This window comes from Eulemur rufifrons, chromosome 1 (assembly GCF_041146395.1).
Source record: "Eulemur rufifrons isolate Redbay chromosome 1, OSU_ERuf_1, whole genome shotgun sequence".
NCBI classification, from domain to species: Eukaryota; Metazoa; Chordata; class Mammalia; order Primates; family Lemuridae; genus Eulemur; species Eulemur rufifrons.
Genome location: NC_090983.1, coordinates 26,571,012 through 26,592,371, shown reverse-complemented (window position 1 = coordinate 26,592,371; position 21,360 = coordinate 26,571,012).

Below are 21,360 nucleotides of genomic sequence, written 5' to 3'. Positions count from 1 at the left end.
TGAAGTAACTAAATCTATATTCAGAGAAGTGGGTATAGGGGTTGGGGTGGGGGGTGATTTGGAGGAAAAAAATGAAAAGAACTGAGCTTGCAAAGGACAAAAACCTCTCTTTTCTGGAGGATTGTCTCAGGGTGTACGAGGAACCAGAGATTTATTTTGAACCCATTTGCTCTTTGCCAAAAGAAAAAGAACTTAGAGATCTACTTCCTGTAAAAGAGCAAATAGATATTAAACCCCAAGTCATTTTAGTCTGCATACAAGGTTTATACTCTTTTTTCTAATAGCTATCATTTGCTGATTCATATTGTATGCAGGGAAGTTCACAAGTTCTTTGCATACATTAGGATTATTTAATTTTCACTGCAAAAGCTGCAATATATATTTTCCTCATTTTATACATGAGAAAACTGAATCTTTAAGAGGAAATTTGCAACTTGTCCACAGCTAGCAAGAGGCAGAGCTGGAATTTTTAATCTACAATTCTAAGCCTTCTACTTTTTATTCTGTATCACCAGGCTTTTTCCAACAACTTGTAGAGGTACTTTGTTGTTGCTGCTGTGTGTTTGTTTTAATGAAGAATTCAAACATGGCCTTCCAAAATATGTTTTTCTTGAGTTAAATAAGTTTCAGGGCTATCAGAAAAGTACTGAAATATCCGATCATTTATTCTCTCCTTTTTGGAGTGCTTCAAATATTTAAATTTGATTTTAAAGGCACAAAGAGTTGAAATGGGCCTTACAAAGTTGGCATGTGCTAGGTTTGGAAGACAAGATCTTCCCCTAACACTTTCTTAGCAATTAGCTGCCATGAACATGCATTAATTGATGTTAAACTAGAGGACACTTAATGTGTCTTATGCTAGACAAGCTTGTGCTAGAAGGTTCTATGAATGTGCTGAAACCAGTTTGCTCTGTGACTTTGAAAGCCATTTACCTTCCCTATGTCTCACCAGAAAGTAGAATTAGTAATTTTGGTCATTATTTCATTTTTCAAAAAGCAGCTAGGATTAATATACTAGCAAAATACTAATTTGTGTAAAGGTAGAAATGAGTTGTTTAAAAAAAAAAACAACTTCAAAAACATTAATTCCTCTGATTCACCTTCTAGGGAATGAAGACACAAGATAGTCAATAATTCAAATTCCCCAGTAAAATGAGAAAGTATTATTGACCCTGAAGAGCACAGAGGTTAATTTATTTGCAAAAATCACCTCCTGCCACCTGCTGTGGGTGGAAAAGAAATTATGTCAAGTCTCATGAGAAAGCAATCACCTCCCTCTCCCTATACCCTAACATTTCTGTTTGTTTTGAGTGTGTATTGGTCAGGGGCTTGGTTCTCAAGAAGCTGTGTTGCAGAGATGTTTGAATATGTTTGCTATAAATCTCAAAGCTTGTATGTTCTTAGTTTGCCCGTGAGAGAAGCCACAGCAATCAAGAGGAGTATTGGCAAATATGGGTGACATCCAAGCACATTTTGCAGGCCAGGCAGAATTTTTGCAGGTCCATTTACTTATTTAATGATTTGCAAGGCTGGGTAAATTGAATTACTTACTCAGTGTTGATTATAAAGTAGGTTAGTAGGGAAGCCCAGAAGGTCAGCTTAACTTGTTCACCATTACAATTGCTATCCCTTATCTTTATCTGAAATTGTTCTTCAGGGAAATTACTCCCATCTTTAATCTAATCTACAGAGACTATGGCATTTCCTCAAATTATTCCCAATAATTCAAATAATAGAACACTAAATTTAATTCATGACTTGTTGACATTTGGATTTTAAACTCAGTCATGGACTTATTAAGAAAATTTTTGATTTAAAATATCCCCCATTTAAAATGTATTTTGGAATGATATATAGTGGACAATCGTTCTTTTTTTGATTACTCAGAACCTATCCCCCTTTCTTTCAGTTATGGAATTCCATTTCCCTTTATGGGAAGTATTTCTCCCCCAAGGTGTATAGTCAGGGTGGGACTATAAATGAAGGCTCTTTCCCTATCCCTTGATAAGTAGTAGAAACATCACCAGGTCAACTGAAGCCTCCCTCCTACATATCTTGAGAGTGGCCACTCACCCATCCTGGCAGCAGAGCCTGGTGAGATGATTAGGTAAATCTTGAAACTGAGATTTCTAAAACAATATGGTTCCTTTATTTCCCTCTGTCAGTCCTATTCCTCAGTTTTCCCTTCAATTCTGTGAGTGCCCCTCAACCATATTACCCCCCAACCCTTTGCAAATTCCCATTTTGTGTAAGTTGACCTGAATCCATTCATTTTGCGTGCAACCAAGTACTCGGATACACTGTGTTTCTGAAAACACCAAGATGAACTGGAAGCAATGATATGAAGATCAAGGTCTAACTGGACCAGGGATGTCAATGACTAGATTTAAATAGTTCTAGATTTGAAATCTCATTTCTCTTTTGTATTGTTTTAAAAGCATCTTGGGAAGAAAAAAATTACAATAGAATCTCTCAATTAGTTACCAAGTCTCTTGAAGAAGGAGTCAAGATTTAAGCTTCTCTAGTATTTGCCTTTTTGTGTTCTGTACCCTGGATGGCAGTCTCAGTATCCAAGCCAATTCTGATCCAAAAAGTAAACAAGATGTATCACTTAACAAAAAAATAGACTGGGTCAGAGTTCCATCTGACATTTTTTCTATCAATGTCCCTTCAAAAGGCAACATTGGGAAATTATGACTGAAATGAATTTTGAATTCTGTATCAGACCATGCCAATTCCTTAGCTTTGCAGATTCCAAAATATGTTTCCAAATTAAGTATTTCATTAGCTTTAATGTATCTTCTAACCTGATTCAGGCTCTGGGCTGCATTTTGTAATGTGGGTTCATTCATAATTTACTCTTCAGGAAATTATTGTATGAATAACAGATGGAGAAGATCATCCTCTCTGCTCTGTTCTGAGAATTGAGGTAATAACAGCAAGTTAGCACAGTTTCCTTGGCTACTCACATAACAAGCTACTGAGTAACATAGTGGTCGAGACCACAAGGAGGGAGAGGTAAAAAAGGGAACTAATACTCTTCACCATGCATTATGTAGGAATTTATTATCCCTATTTTTTAAGAGAAAGAAATTGAGGTTTTGAGATGCTAAATAATTTTTTGTTCAATACACATTTTTTTAAGATTTACTATGTGTAAGGAACTGTGCTAGGCCCTGGAGAGACAAAGATGACTCTGATATATTAATAAGTGGCAGATTTGTGAATTCAGCCCAGGTGCATCTGTCCCTGAAGCCTAGGCCATAACTGATATGTCTCCCATGGCACAATCCCAAAGGCAGGATCACTTTTACTGACATGAAAATGAGACCAAGAACCAGAATAGAGCCCATTTTTGCAATATTTTAGGATCAAGACAACAGATTCTTGGGAATTTTTATAATTAGAACCACTTCTAGGTATAGTGAAGGAATTCTACAATTCTCAGTCTTACAATTTTAATTTTCCAAGATTCCCTTAAACTTGAGAATAAGTATCATCACCTTCAATTTACAAATAGGAAAAGAAAAGAACTTAATGAGATTAAAGTATTAATACTTAGTGAAGGTCCTGGAATGAAAATAAGAAACGGTAGTCCAAACTTGAGAGTTTGTACAAGATAGTGAGTTAGCACAGGTTATTGGGTTATTGGCTACCCCCAATCTCTATTACAATTCAACCTTGGAAATGCCACAGGAAAGGTTAGGAGACCCGGGGTGGAGGGCGAGATGGGTGGGCGCAGAGCTTTAATAATTTACTATTAACTGCAAGTAGTTCTTGGGGAGACCAAAAGTGGTAAGAAGAACAACCTTGGAAGGAAAACAGTCAGAGGCTAAAGGAAAGGGAAGGACTGAAGAATGACTTTGTCTCCTCTACACTGTGTTGGGCAGATTCCTGCCCACCCACTGCTGCCTCAAGGCAGGCCAGTGCCAGTCCATGGTGGCCTGACCAGCGGGCAGTAATGAAACCTAGTAGTTAATTGGGAAGGTGAAGCATATCCAATTAGAGAAATGTTATATTTCAAAATATCAGAATACACATTCTTCTCAGTAGTACATGGAACATTCTACAGGATAGACTGTATGTTAGGCCATGAAATAAGTCTCAACAAATTTTTAAAAGTTGAAATCATATCAAGCATCTTTTCAGACCACAATGGAATAATACTAGAAATGAATAACAGGAGGAACTTTGGAAACTGTATCAATACATTAAAGAATTAAAAAACATACTCCTGAATGACCAATGAGTCAATGAAGAAATTAAGAAAAATATTTTTTTAAAATGTCTTGAAACAAGTAAAAATAGAAACACAACTTAACAAAATCTATGGTATACAGTAAAAGCAGTAGTAAGAGAGAAGTTTATAACAATAAACATTTACATCAAAAAAGTAAAAAGATTTTAAATTAACAACATAATTATGCACCTCAAGGAACTAGAAAAACAAGAGCAAACAGAACCCAAAATTAGTACGAGGAAAGAAATAATAAGATCAGAGAAGAACTAAACAATATACAGAATAAAAAGGCAATACAAAAGATCAATGAAATGAAAAGTTGAGTTTTTGAAAAGATAAAATTAACAAACCATTAGCTAGACTAAGAAAAAAAGAAAGAAGCCTCAAATAAATAAAATCACAAACAAAAAAGGAGACATTACAACTGATACCATAGAAATACAAATGATCTTCACAGGCTATTATGAACAACTATACACCAACAAATTGGAAAACCTAGAGGAAATGCATAAATTCCTGGACATACAAAGCCTATCAAGATTGAACCAGGAAGAAATAGAAAGCTAAACAGACTAATAACAGGTAGTGAGATTAAGTCAATAATTAAAAGTCATGCAGCAAAAAAACCTAGGACCAGATAGCTTCACTGCTGAATTCTACCAAACTTATAAAGGATAACTAACATCAATTCTTCTTAAACTATTCCAAAAATTGGAGAGAAGGGAATTCTTCCTAATTTATTCTAAGAGGTCAGCATTACCCTGATACCAAAACCAAATAAGGACACAACAGAAAAAGAAAACTATAGGTCAATATCCATGATGAACATAGATGCAAAAATCTTAGCTGATATACTAGCAAAGCAAATTCAATAGTACCTCCAAAAGATAATATACCATGATCAAGTGGGATTCCCAGGTATGCAAGAATGTTTTAACATACACAAATCAATAAACATGGCACATCACATCAACAGAATGAAGGACAAAAACCATATAATCATCTCAATAGTCACAGAAAAAGCATATGATAAAAGTCAACATCGCTTCATGATAAAACTCTCAACAAATTAGGTACAGAAGGAATGTATCTCAACACAATAAAGATCATATATGACAAATCCACAGCTAACAATCATACTGAATAGGGAAAGACTGAAAGCTTTTCCTCTAAGAACTGGAAAAAAACAAGGATGTCCACTTTCACCACTCTTATCAACATAGTACTGGAAGTCCTAGCCCAAGCAATCAGGCAAGAGAAAAAAATGGCATCCAAATTGGAAAAGAGGAAGTCAAATTGTCCATCTTTGCAGAAGACATGATTTTATATACAGAAAAACCTAAAGACTCCACCAAAAAACTGTTAGAACAGATTAATGAATTCAATAAAGTTGCTGGATACAAAATCACACAAAAATAAGTAGCATTTCTATACACCAATAACAAACTAGCTGAAAAAGAAATCAAGAAATAGCTTCAAAAAATAGGAATAAATTTAAACAAGGAGGTGAAAGATCACTACAATGAAAACTATAAAACACCAATGAATAAAATGGAAGAAGCCACAAAAAAATGGAAAGACATCCATGTTCATGGATTGGAAGAATTAATATTGTTAAAATGACCATGTTAACCAAAGCAGTCTACAGATTCAATGCAAAATCCCCATCAAAATACCAATGACATTCTTTACAGACATGTAAAAAGCAATTCTAAAATTTGTGCAAAAGACCCAAACTTGAGCAGACCAATAACAGGCAACAAGATTGAATCAGTAATTAAAAGATCTTGAGCAAAAAGAACAAATCTGGAGGTATCACACTACCTGATTTCAAAATATACTATAAGGCTATAGTAAGCAAAACAGCATGGTTCTGGTATAAAAATAGGCACATAGACCAGTGGAATAGAATAGAGAACTCAGAAGTAAATTCATTTATTTATGGTCAACTGATTTTCAACAAAGTTGACAAGAGCATACATTGGGGACTTTCCAGACATTGGAGAGCCTCTTCAATAAATGGTACTGGGAAAACTGGATATCCACATGCAGAAGAATGAAACTAGACCCATATCTCTCTCACCATACACAAAAATGGATTAAACTACAAAAAACTCAAAATAGATTAAAGATTTAAATATAAGACCCAAAACTATAAAACAACTACAAGAAAACATATGGGAAATGCTTCAAGACATTCATTTTGGAAAAGATTTTATGAATAAGACCTCAAATGCACAAGCAACAAAAGTGAAAATAGACCAATGGGATTATATCAAACTAAAAAGCTTCTGCCCAGCAAAGAAAACAATCAACAGAGTAAAGAGACAACTTGTAGAATGGAAGAAAATATTTGAAAACTATTCATCTGACAAGGAATTCAAATAACTCAACAGCAAAAAGCAAATAACTCAATTTAAAAATAAGCGATGGATCTGAATAGACATTTCTCAAAAAAGACATGCAAATGGCCAAAAAGTATATGAAAAAATCCTCAACATCACTAATGATCAGGGAAATGCAAATTAAAACTATAATGAGGTATCATTTCACCCCAGTTAATATGGCTGTTATCAAAAAGACAAATACTGACAATGAGGCAGAGAAAAGGGAACTCTTATATACTATTGGTGGGAATATAAATTAGTACAGTTATTATCGAAAGCAGTATGGAGGTTCCTCAGAAAACTAAAATTAGAACTACCATACAATCCAGCAATCCCACTGCTGGGTATTCATCCAAAAGAAAGGAAATCAGTATATTGAAGAAGTATCTGCATGCCCATATTTATTGGAGCACTATTCACAATAGACAAGATATGGAACCGACCGGAATGCCCATTAACTAATGAATGGATAAAGAAAATGTGGTATATACACATAATGGAATACTACTCAACCATAAAAAGAATGAAATCCTGTCATTTCTGGAAACATGGATGAGCCTGGAGGACATATGTTAAGTGAAATAAGTCAGATACAGAAAGATAAATATTACACACTGTCACTCATGTGGAAGCCAAAAATTTGACCTCAAAGAAGCGGAGTAAAATAGTGGTTACTAGAGGCTGGGAACTGTACAGGGAGGATAGGAAGAGGCTGGTTAATGGATACAAAGTTACAGCTAGACAGGAGAAATAAGTTCTATTGTTCTAAAGCATTGTAGGGTGACTGTAGTTAACAATAATTTATTTTATATTTTGAAATAACTAGAAGAGATGATTTTGAATGCTACCAACACAAAAAATGGTAAATGTTGGAAGTTATAAATATGCTAATTACTCTGATTTGATCATTACACATTGCATACATGTATCCAAATATCACTCTGTACTTCATAAATATGTACCATTATTATATGTCAAATTAAAATTAATTTAAGTAAGTACTGCTTTACTACAGTATAATGAAGACATTTATAGGTCAGTTTCATGTATGAACATAGATATAATAATCTTAAACTGAAATAGTGCACTAAAAAAATCATCATAATTAATTCAGATTTATCTTTGGAATAGAAGAATGAGTGAATCAGACATTCTATAAATAAAATTAATCAATTAATGGCAAAAATAAAAAACCACCTGATCATCCTAGATGCAAAACATTATTTGATAATGTTCAATACTTATATTTATAATTTGAAAAAACTGTAAAAACTAAAGGTAACTGGTGAAACAACCAAGTTAAAAAAACAAAATGTAAGGTAATATCTTTGTAACCTAAGGCAGGGAATGACTTATTAAACAAAACTTCAAAAGCATAAATCACAAAGGAAAAAAAAAAGAGCTAAATTACACCAAAATTAAGAATTTTACTTCAATGGAGGGCACTATGCACAAAGCTAATAGACACCTACCAAGATGGAGAAGATATTTGTGGCATCTAAACCAACAAAGGATAAGCTTTTTTAATGTGCAAAGAGCTCTTAAAAATGGATAAGAAAGAGGTAACAACTCCAATAAATAAAATTAGTAAGGCAAATTTACAGAAAAGGAAGCCCAGAATGTTAACAAGCATATGTCAAGATGCTCAAAATTATTAGTAATCAGTGAAATACAAATTCAAACAATTAGTTTGGCAAAAATAGATAGTTGAACAATACCAAGTGTCAGTGAGGCCATGGGGACACAGGGACATGGGGACTTTCAGGCACTGCTGAAGCAAGGATAGGCTGTAGGCTAATTTGTCACTACTTAGTCTTACTAACTAGTTACTTTTCATATGAATCAGCAATTTCACTCCTGGGCATATATCCTAGAAATTATCCTTTGGGTCTATCCATTGCAACACAGGTTAAGGCGGTTGGAATTTATATGTTACCTGGGCATTTATCACTGCGAGAGTATATAGGAAAAATGTGATGGATACACACCATAGCGTATCATGTAGCAGTTAAAAGCAAAAAATTACAAAAGATTACATTGTGCCCCACAAATATACCTAATTATTATGTCAGTTAAAAATAAATAAATTTCAAAGAAAAAAGATGCAAAGAATCACACACACACATGTTTGGTGAAAAAAGTTGGAAGCAGAAGGAGATACATAATACAATACCATTTACAAAAATTAAAAATTTATGTACATATAAAATACATACATTTCCAGAACATATTGAATTAAAAGTATACGTATAAAGCACACTAACCTGGCTGGAGGGAAATGGTAGTGGTATGACAATATTTTGGAATACATAAATAGAGGAAGGAAGGGAGGGAAGAAGAAAGGAAGGAAGGAAGAAGGGAAGGAAGGAAGGAAGGAAGGAAGGGTTTATAGTAACATTCTAGAGAAGTTAAATATTTGGAATCAGTAATTCCATCTATCATAATGGCAGACAGATGGATAGGTATGTATGTAGGTAGGTAGGTAGATTTATGTTACAGGTGTGCATATGTATATACATAGATAGATACATATATTTATTAATAAAAAACAAAGAGGAGCCTTCATGGACAAATAATGACAAGAAGCTATAAACTAAAGAGTATGCTTAATCAGCCCTGTATGTGTAAGGCACAAAAAACCAAAAAGCAAAGCCAAAACACCAAACCACCCTGGGAACAGAAGAGAACAGTAAGCGAACAGGAAATTCAGACTGAGTATGAGAGTATTCAGAGGTGGCACTGCAATGATTTTAATTAGTCATCACCATATTCATTATAGGGAACAAGAGTACAAAGAAAATGCATTACCCTCTTTTTTTGGAACCTGTAAATATACCACGTTTTTTCCTACAAGGATAAGTGGATCCCACCTTGCTAAATAGAGCTACGATGTGCTTCTGTTCTAAGCTATTCTGCAACATGGTAAGAATGCCTAAAATTTTGGAGTTCTAATATGTAGTGAGATGTGACCCACTCCAACTCTACTCCATTCTGAGCTGCTTAATGTACTAAAGTCAGCTCTTTGCCATTTAATGTATATTTATCATATCGGAAGAAAAATCACACAAGGATTTTACATAGGAGATGTTACTGGAAATCTATTAATGAAAAAAAAAATGTGGTGGATATGACCACATCTAAATTAAATATCTCCATTTATCAATAGACAAATCAGCAACATATTGAAAAAGATCTTTGCAGAGCAATGTGGAATTGATATCTGGATAATATAAGGAATTTTGCAAACAAACAAGAAAAAGACAAGAGATCCAAAAGAAAAAAAATGGTCAAAGCACATGAACAGGCAATTGACAGATGGGAATTTTGAAATAGCTATTGTGTGCATGAAAGATATACATCCTCATTAGTAATCACAGAAATGCAAATTTTTTATAAAAAATGAGATACCATTTGTACCCACCAGATTGGTAAAAATTAGAAAGTGCTGGCAAGGACCTAAGGAAGTTTCATCCTCACTGGTGGTGAATTATAAATTGGTAGAAACATTCTGTATAGCAATCTGGGAAGTACTTAGTGAAATAAAGTATGAGTATACCATCCAACTCAGAAATTCCTTTCCTGGGAATGTACTCTAGAGAATCTCTTGCTCAGATCCACAAGGAAACATGCTCATAGAGGATTATTGTAGAATTATTTGTGGTACCATATAGTTGGAAACAACCTAAGTATCTACTACAGAATCTAAGTAACCCCTAGATACCCACTAGGGAAATGAGTAAGTAAATTGTGTTGCATTCAAGAGTCAGAAGTAGTATATACATGTATTGGAATAATCTGAAGGCCTTCAAAGCAAGAACTAATATTTATATAGAGAAAAATATATAGTTTTCAAAAACACTATATTAGATAACAAGTGAGAAATAAAATGAGATTTACAACACATTACCATCTACAAAACTTTTAAAAACATACATAAATGACACTATACATTCTTCTAAATAAACACTAATAAACCAAAGAAACACATGGAAGATAGATTAAAGAAACCTGTAAACCACATTTGAGAAGGTGCTGATGATAGTGCCAAGGGGTTATTGGGGATGGAGATGAAGGGGAAACAAAGCAAAGGAAAACAAAGTAAGATAGGGCCTTGCAAGGATAATTGTGTTCAATGAATGGTCTCAATTCTGTATCCCTAAGCTAATAAACAAATCGCAATTGGGTCTCTCCAACAATTCTCTCTACTTCTTTAAAAATTGCTGTGATCAGAAACTACGTTTTCAAGTTCTTGAAGAAGTCCAGCAGCAGAAAGCACACTGAAATTGGAGAAAACAATGCCATGTATAGATTCTCTTGGCTAATCATTCATTTATATGCAGCAGTGGGACAGTGCTGATCTAGATAGATAGTCTATTGGTTTTGAAATGTTTGCTGCAGATGAGTGATTGAACAATGGCATTTGTGTAAGTGAAATTGTTTTTCTCTTTGTTCATGCACAGTGATCATCATTTGAGGACTAAACACTTATCAAATAACTCCACATTTCTGACCAAATAGCTGATTGCCAGGAAATGAGCAGGCTGAAAACATTCCCACACAGAGTCAAGCAGTTCTCTCTGTCTTTTTTTTAAACAAATAGAGACATCAAGAAGGGCATGAACCACAAGGAAGCAGAAAGTTCAGACCGAGCATCAAAGGTGGCATCTCGAATAATTTTAATGAGTCATCTTCCTACTCATTACAGGGAACATTAGTGTAATGAGATTTCATTTCCCTTTTTATTTGGAACCTGTAAATGTGCTATTTACTAATACAGATAAATGGAGCCCATGCTGCAAAATCGTGCTATGATGCAGTCCTCTCCCAAGCACATCTCCAACACGGGCAAGCCAGGAGTATCTAACGCTCTGGAGCTCTAGTATAAAGTGAGATGTGACCCTTTTACGTCTGGCTCTACTCTATTCTGGGCTGCTTAATGTACTAATGCCAGCTCTTTGCCACCCAAAGTATATTTAGCGTATTGGAAGGAAAACCAAAAACAAGGATTTTACATAGGAGCTAATCTGATAATTACATGGGTACCCGAAAGTCAGACAGTAAGGGATAGTGAAAACAATATAATTAAATAACTTGAATGAAGCAGGGAGACTAGAGGAGAGGAGTGTGCCTCTGAGACTGGATGCTGCATACATTTTATCAAAGCAGGAAATCTAAAGAAAAATTTGATGCAGAAGCACATTCACTCTCAGAAGATTGATGGGAGTTAATAATCCCAAACCTCCCCCTTGACCTAGTGTCCAATTTTCACGGAGAACTCAAAAAACAGAATGACGAGGAAGATCAGGGAGGAATTAACTTTTGGCAACACTCCAGGTCAATTCTTCCAATTCCGGAGGCCTGGGAATGGAGATCAGCTATGAGAAATCCGAGATCCCTAAGAATGATATTGTACAAACACCAATTACTTTCCGTTAAATTTTTTGCTGTCAATGTAGCATTTCCATTTGCCGAAGCCTTCCAGGACATTTCCGAAGCCGCTCAAATGATGCCTCCACCATAACCCCCGGGTCCCAGATGGTGAGGTTGAGGGGTTAAGTGAGTAGCCCCAGGCCACACACTTCATTTCCAGGCATCAGGTGCCAATATGGGATTATCTCTCCAAGTTTCTGACTCTTTTTACAGCAAATAAACCTTTCTAGAGTGAAACACATTATATGGCCTCTGCCATTTACACAATATAAGAAACTCTCTTGAGCAGTGTAGACCTCTTGGGATGTACCATCTACCCTTAGAGGCACCCAGCACACATTCATCTATGATTCCTCTTGGTAATGTGGGGTATGCATTATGTTTATTCAGCAGCAAGTACAGGAGGCTTGTTCAAAGCACTGGCATTGAGTGGGCACCAGACCACCCAGGTCACTAGCAAGATTGAGACATGGCACGAGCAAACACAGTGGCACTTAACAGATATCTTGTATTATTTAAGGAGCCAAACAATCTGTTTACTACCCTAGGAAGGCAGCATGATGTGGACAGGAACAGTACTGACTTTGGAATTAGACTTGGTTTGATCTTGTGCTCCACCACTTACTAGCTGGGTGAACTTGAGCCTCATTTTCCATGTCTATAAAAGAGAGGAGAGGGTACTAATTCAATAGGGCTTTTATATGTTACGGGTTGAATTGTACCCCCCATCCTCAAAGTCCTAACTGCTAGTACCTTAGAATGTGACCTTATTTGTGAATAGGATCTTCGCAGATGTACTCCCGTTAAGATGAGGTCATTAGTGTAGGTCCTAACCCAATTTGAGTGGGGTCTTTATAAAAAGGGGAAATTTGGACACAGACACAGAAGGAAGATGATATGAAGAGACACAGGGAGAAGGCCAAGTGAAGATGGAGAATCAAAGTATCGAATCTATAAGCCGAGGAAGGCCATGGAGTCCTGGCAAACAACCGGAAGGCCGGAGGAGGCAGTGGAAGGATCCTCAGAGAGAGCATCACTCTGCCATCATCCTCATTTCAGACTTCTAGTTTCCAGGACTGTGAAACAATAAATTTCTGCTATTCTAAGCCACCCAGTTTGTGCTACTTTGTTATAGTAGCCTTAGGAAATTAATACATTATAAATATCAAAAGCAATTATTTATGTAAAGCATAGAATAGGCCCTTCAATTAATTCAAGTTTTCTTCTTCAAAGCAAACGCTTTATACATTGGTATGCAGACAAACACTGCTCCCTTTCTCGCTTGAACTCCACAATGATCTGACCACAGGGCAGATGGATCTTTGAGTCTGCTAGCGCAGGCTTAAATTCTACAGATCAGTGCCAGAAATTATCTGGCCTCCTGGGGGATCTCTGGGTTGGAAAGGACTGAGAACTGAGCCAAAATTCCTAGGTCTGAACTAGAACAGAGGAAACTCCTACTTGGAACATAAACTGCCATTTGTTGGGAAGAGCTGAGACACTTTTCTCCAAGGGACACTGGGACATAGTGCCAGGCCCAGCCTAATTTTTACACCCTGAGTCCCTTCTACCCCATAGCTGGGGCCTCTCAGTGCTCACCCCCAGGCTTGGCCCTGGCCAAGGTTCTGGGACCCAATAACCCCTTAAAGAGTATCTGCTTTGAGAGGCCATTTGATGCAGTGGTTGAGAATGGACTCTGCAGCCAGACTGCCTGTGTTTGATCCCAGCTCTGCTACTTCCTGTGTGTCTCTGGGCAAGTTACTCTCTAAGCCTCAGTTTCCTCATCTGAAAAATGGGCATGATGATAACTCTACCCAATTCATAGGGTTGTAGTGAGGATTCATTAAGTTAACTCAGCTAAAGAATATGGATCTGTGTCAGGTACCTGGTGTGTCTTTTACTGCTTCTGCTATTGTCAGTCAGACCTAGTCCCAGGGGTCTGCTCTCCAGGCCTGGCAGCTGGCTCCCAACCTAAGGCCTGAAGCCCTTGTTTTGATAGGTTGCCTAATATTTAATTTTTCTAGAACTGGGACCTGAATCGGACTCTCCCTGCATCCTTGTGCTATTATCAGGGGAGGGAGCTTGGTGTCTGTGACTTTGCTGTCTCCCCAAAGACATCCCTGATGTTACCCACCTACCAGGATGTCTGAATGCTTTGGACTCTCTACCCCTGAGCTCCACTCTCCCATGGTGTCATCTTTGACCCCCTGTGTTAACCCCTCCAATGACGGCAAATGGTTGGCTGTCGCCTGATGCCTACCAGCCAGAACGGACTTGCTTCACATCTCAGCAGCTGGACTGCCCCTGAAAAATCTGCCCAGACACCTACAGGCAGGCTGTGATGTCTCCTGTCTGCTCTAGCTCCCTGCAGTTAACGGAGCCACGTCTAACTGTGGGGCTGGATGTGTCCACACCCCACCCAAATGGAGTTTGCTTATATTGACCACAAAGCAGCCAAAGCATTAGAGATATGTGGGGAATAGATGGGCACTCGACAGTGTCTATTTAATAACGACAAGCCCCCCCCACTCACAGGCGTTGCATTTGTACCAAATCACAAAATTAAGCAGAATAGGAAATTCAACATTTGGAAGACTTTACAAAAGTTTTTCTCGTTTTGCAACATTTATTTTCTCTAACTGCTTCAATGGGTGGTATTTAGAAAAAACATCAACAACAAAATACAGAAGTCAAAAAAGTCTAATCCCTTTCTGTTCCTCCTCTCCCATGTTGACTATAACCCTAAGGTATTAGTCAAATTCTACAAATCAGAGAGCTGAAAGAGCAACTGTTAAACCAACGTTTGCCAAGTACTAATTATGTTTCAAACTCTGCTAAGTGCTTTACACAAATAATATAATTGAATTTTCATAATAAACATGTAAATTAGGTACTAGCCCTTTTTTCTTTACAGATAAGGAAACTGAGGCACAAAAGAGGTTAAGTAACTTGACCACGATTCAAAATCTACCGTAGGTGAGATTTGAACCTAAATGGAAGTCCAGACCCTGCACACTAAGAAATTAAGCTCTTCTACACCCTTTCTTCCTTTCCCAATTGATTTTGGCTCCTACAGCATGACGGTGTCCAACTAAGCATGCGCCTTCCAAACTTATTCAGTGACATTTGCTTGTGAGAGCCACAGCCGGCAAACACTACTCTCATTGTCCCCAGCATAATGCAAAGTCACCATGGCCCCTGGCAGCAGAAGCAGCAAGTTCCTTTTCAATTTCATTAACTAACCTTAGGAGAGGCCGGGATGGGGAAAACACTAGAACTGGTTCTCCCAGCCAGGGGCCAGCCTGGCCCATGGACGGAGGCAGAATGTGATAGGGACTAGCCCTGGGTGGCAGGTGGCCTATAGATGAGATAGGCCCTGAGAGGCGATCTTTGGGGATTTCAAATATATTGATGAAAAGGGAAGTGGTGGAGAGACCCTGGTGAAAATTTCAGGAATGTAGGCAGGAAATGAGTGGCCAGAGCTTCCACCCCAAAATCATAGAAAATGGCTTTAGGAAGTTGAGCCTCAGCCCCTGTTCCTGTTTCCTCCCCATAAATCTACCCCTAAGTGACCCGCATGGAATTGGAGCGGTTGTTTTCTCCCTGGCAATAACGGGAATTCCAACTACAGGCCAATTAGAACACACCCAGAATTGCCAGTAAAATGTTTCACTGACTTGACTTTATTGGTTTTATAAAACAAGTGAAAGAAATCAGAGACAGTGCAAGATCCTCGCCAAGATGCGGAGTCTCGGTATGAAGTAGATTGCAGGGGACCGTGTGGGCCTGCAAGGTGCTTTTATCTAATGCCATCTGCGCGGGGCCCTGTGGTCTCAGGAACACGAGCTCATGACCTGAGATTTAGTTTCTACCTCCCTGAATATTTGATCTGTGTTTTTGAAGGATTCACTTGGTTCTTCTGGGTCTCAGTTCCTCCGTTTGTCACTTTCAGGGGATACGCTTTTTATACCTGACTCAGGGATAGGTATAACTTCAGGTCTCAGAGGATGGCCAAATACTTAGAAATGCAATGGACGGTCTTCATGCTGTTTCCCTCCCCACGTGAGACTTCTGGGTTGGTGGTTGAAGCCTAAGCATAAATTATGTTTGCTCTCACCGACTCCCTACTGCAAGTGGTGTGCGTGTGAGCGCACGCGTGTGTTTGTGAATGCGCGTGCCCGGCATGTCTGTCTCCCTTTCATTCTTTCTTTGTTCTCTCCCAAGGCTTCTGTGAGAGGAGCGAACAGAATGGAACGTCCTTGTCCAGCCCCCTCCCCCTCCCGGGACAGGGATGGACCACTTACTACCACCCCCCCCCCCCCCATCCTCATCAGTGCAGTCGATGAAATGAAAGCCGAGGAAGAGTGATTCGATTATTTGCCTGACCTTTGCCAGTGCCGGAAAGCGTGTAGATCCACGTGCTTTCCTCCAATCCCCCTTTGGGGCTTTTCTGATCGCGTCCCCACAGGAGCCCTCCTGCGGCTCGGTTGAATCAGCCTCAGTGGGCTGGATGTGGTTCAAAGCGAGCGGACCCTCCTCCCATCCCCCCAAGCCTGCCTTTATCCGCATCGTGTTCATTACAAACAACAATTACCGACGGCAATTAGCTGTCCAGAATAACAAGGACCTTAGATTTTGCTCGGCTTTCCTTCAAAGGCGCATGAGCAAACCTTATTGTGCTTCAGCACAATAAAGTACGTTTGAAAATCCCCTTTTAATATTCTGGAAAACATGACCCTTGCCACTTCCTTATAACCTGTAGGACCAATTTCCCTCTCCATTAGATTGTATTTTCCCCCTGGGTAGAGTACAAACCCCGGAGAGAGAAAACTGGTGTTTAAGAAAACTGTCACTTTGTCCATAATTTTTGACACTCCTGTTGTTTGCTTAGGAATATTTTTCCATACACCCACTCTCCAACATGCATTTATTGGATTATAAAGCTTCAGGTGGCCTAAAAGTTGTCAATATTGAAACAAAAGCAAGAATAAAATATGAAACGAGAGAGGAGAAAGGGTGAGAAGTTAAGACTCTATTTAAACCACTAGAGGGGTTGGAAAGCCGACTTACCAAAATAGCAGTATCAAAAAAAATCTTAAAAACAAATTCACCACCAAACAGTTTCTACTGCTCCATTTATTTCAACTAGTGTGGTATTAATAGAACGCCTAACTGCAGGGAGTAGGAAAATAAATGTATTCTCACTCACAAGGGAATGACTAAATGACTCACAAATGCAAAAATAAATAAATGGCTCCCTATGAAAACCTGAAACTATATTACCCCAACTGAAACAACTAAGCTTCTTAACTGTAACCTAACATGTTAAATTCAATCAGTTTTATTTGAGGCCATAGATAGATCGAGCGATCAATCTCCATTATCCTGGGCTTTTTTTCATCTTCATAGTGCTATTTTTCTTCCTATGAGACATTTCAGTTCATTTCCTTGAGCCTTCTTCAGTTTAATGGCTGATTTTCAGACAAAAAAAAATTCCCCCTTCCTCTAGAGGGAACGGAGAAAAATAGAGCAACGAAAAAAATTTAAGAAGGGCATGTCTTAATTCTATGTAGTGAAGAGAAGGAGGACACGGTGTGAGAAAAAGATAACAGGTAGATAAATAATGTGTATTACAGCTTGTTTCAAACGGCTGTTAAATGTTAACAGGTGCTGCCTCCTGACACTATAAAAAGATCAACTTTTTGTCTCTTTTATAATTTGTGAACAGGTAGGCCCTGAGGACCTGAATGAGGTCATGCCAATTAACTCACTGATTCCTGCAATCAGAGTGATAATGACATCCTTAGCAACCATCCTATCACTATGACACCGGCTCACTGCTATAAAATCCCTGTTCATCTACAATGGCTGTAGGTTAGGTGGCCAAAGCTGTGATCCTGAAATCTACAGGGTGAGAATTTACGTGAACCACGTTGCTGCTCCCAACCCCCTCATCTAGGGGCATGACATTTTTTTTCTCTCAAAAGAGAAACAGCGAGAAAATAAAATTTTCACTGGCCCTGAAAACTAAGGATTGAATCTTTCCCCAAACCCTGTGTAAATCATTAGTTGGCTCTTTGGAATCATCCTCTATTAAGGGAAGCTAATGAACTTTTTATCTTTCAACTTCACCCAGCCTGATTACGCTGTACATACATACCTCTTGCATGAAACTGCTTGCTACTGGACAGCCTTCGGCAATAGACATTAGTATTAATAGTGACTTCACAGGATGGGAATTGATACTCCAAAGGCAGCTAAACAAAAGCCATCAGCAACATGTAAGGATTTCTTACCCAGGGTATTTTTACACATTTTAGTTCCCTGGAGATAGATGGAATATATATGACAAACAGAATGAGAGCAATCAAGAATATATAGTCAAAAAATATCTTCGGTGGTCAAATTTCCCTCAATAAACTTCTCCCATTATAATCATTTCAGATTGAGCCAACATTTGTTATACTGAGCCTCTTGAATCTGCCCCTCATTATATTGGGTACTTTGGGAAATCTATAAAAATCTAAGACACTTGAGTGTATCCTTATCTTGAACAAAGTAAACATCTACTTGGGGAGGGAGAGAGATCTGAACAACAACAACAAATCTACTGGGAAGATAAGTCTTTATGGTGTCAGGTCCTCATGGCCATAGTCTTTTCCTTAAAAGGCTTCTGACAATATATCGAAATAAATAGCAAAATAAAAGAAAGGAAGGAAAGAAGAAGGCAGGGAGGAAGAAAAGAAGGAAAAAAGGAGCAACCAGTCTGCAAAGCAGCCAGAGACCGAAGAGTAACTAAACACACAGGAGAGTGAAGAGAAGGAGGTTCATATGCACCCCAGGGCCTTTGCAGTTGATCGCCTGGATGGAATGCTCTTTACTCAACTCTTTACTTGTTCACTTAATATGAAAACAACTTACTTTGCACTTTTTCATTGTTGGTATTCCCCCTCTATCCCCAACCAGGAACTCTGTCCATCCTAAAATAGTGTTAGCACGAGGTGGGTTCTCAACAAATTTGTTGAATGAATAAATGAATGAATGAATGAATTAGTTTCAGGTGATAAAAATTGCATATGAGAGGAGAGAGTCTGGGCAGCGGAACTGAAGTCCGGGCCATGATTTTAGATTCCCTAAGTAATGATGACAGTGTTGGCAGGCCTAGGACTTCAGAAATGATTTGCACAGCCCATGTTATCTGTAATGTCAGCAGTTACCATATATTTCTCATTGAAGGATATCAATTCTCCCTTTTCCTAATTGATTCCAGTAACATAGATACCCTGAGTGCTGTATACAGCTCACTGATTGCTGGGCAAACATTATTGAAGTGTCAATATTTGTTCTTTTTCCTAGAGCATCATTGTCGAAAAGACTGCAATTCATTTGGGGACATGTCTCTTATATTTAATGCATGGGGAGTGCTGATACAAACTAAATCTTCATTTTATTGTTCTTTACCCTTGCTATGTCACAGGGATGGCTTCACTTACAAGCCATCATGACTGTCCTTAGGCAGCTCCAGAAATGTTCTCATCGGATGCTGCTACTGGCGACTGCCACACAGTACTTATTATTTTCACCTCTTCTGATGAGCTCTGAAGAAGAGAGTCTAGAGTGGCTTGGGCCACTGATGGTCAAGGTTCTTAATCTGTCTTTCCTGGACCACACTAGACATGGCAGCTGACTGTCCTGTCTGACCACTGTGTCTTCAGCCTCTGGGATTAACCTGACCAAGCTTTGACAAGAAGTTCTACTGTCATGCGGCTATATTATTGCAAAGCTAAACACATACAACACACTTTGGAACATTCTCTTCCATTGTGGCAAATAAAAGTACAGTCCTTTTTTTTGTTGTGGTTTGTTTTGCCTTAGGGAGAAGGGACTTTGCCTTGGCAGGGTCAGTGACCTTGAGGCTAGGTCCCTATTACTCATATGGAGGTGATTTTTCCTACACTTATTTCCAGGTGCAAATATAGCCATATTCCAGCACTTTCTGTCTTCTGGGAACATTCCTGTAGCTTGCTTCCCCTGGAGCATGTGCCCTGCTGCCTCATTAAATTAGTGTGTGCTATTCTCGCCCTGAGCAGTCCCATTTTTCAGAGTTACTTTCCTCCCACTCCCACTGGGTGAGAATTCCAGACTTAGAATCAGACCAGACCAAATCTCTGTTATACACATGGGGGTAGGGAAAACATTTTGTGACTAGGATCTTTGTTTCTAATGACCCCAAACCTTGGGTGTTCTAATTCCTTGATATCTAAGTTAAAGATATTAATAACTGCTTCATTCCTTTCCATCCATGTTAATGGCAATTGAGGTGCTTCTGAAAATGAAGACAACCTGCGATGATCCTGAAATATGATCTGATGTGACGAGCCACGCAGTAAAATTTCTGATTAGTCATCACCAGGCCACCTAGACTTTCAGTTTACTTCTAATTGTGTTTCAGATAATGCTATTCCCAGTTAGGCAGATGATCATTGTAATTTCTGGTAATGAAATGGCTAGGGAGCCCATTCTCTACTGGGAAGAGAGCCAGAGCCCAGCACTTTATAAGAAGCAAGGGTTATGGTCTAGGATGGAGAGATGAAGCCAAGGTGCTAGTTGGACATTTACAGCATGTATCAGATTGACTTTTTATCTAGTGCCCTCTCTCATACTTAAGATGGATGCATTTTCAAAGGGACATTCCTCAGCTTGAAAGCAAATCTGCAGAAAGCAAAAACAGTAAAAATTTCTCTCTCCGCTTTGCGCCCTTTTACGTGCCAAAGAATCACTGTTGGCCTTCCATGATGGCGAAGTCATTTTCTCTCACCATGGTCAACAGTGGTTTGACCAATACCACACACTACTGCAATTGGTAAATAGTAATGGAGCTTTTTTTGGTGAGTTATTAATATGACTGTGGATAAGAGATCTCTAGATGGAAAAGAAAAAGAGGCGGCAGCAGCAGCTTCCCAAAAGAAATGGGATTATCAGCTTTTCTCCTTTTCCACGTTTCTTAACATCTTACACCTCAGGTATCTTTATAATGAAATAATCACCCAGCTTCAAACTTTTGGATCTTTAGACATTCTAGCTAAAAGCTGAAACCCAGAATCTAAATGGCTTCTTTTCAGTATATCAAACAGTTCTTCATTCAACCTCATAGGCATGAAGACTTCATTTTCCTTCAAGGTCAAAATCATCTCTGTTGAGTCTGTAGATATTGATGACTCTGCAAACTGCCCCCTAGACTTCCTTGTCAACAGGTTTCTGGCTAAGGTTCCTTTGGAAGGCACTAAAGGGCAGGAGGGGAGA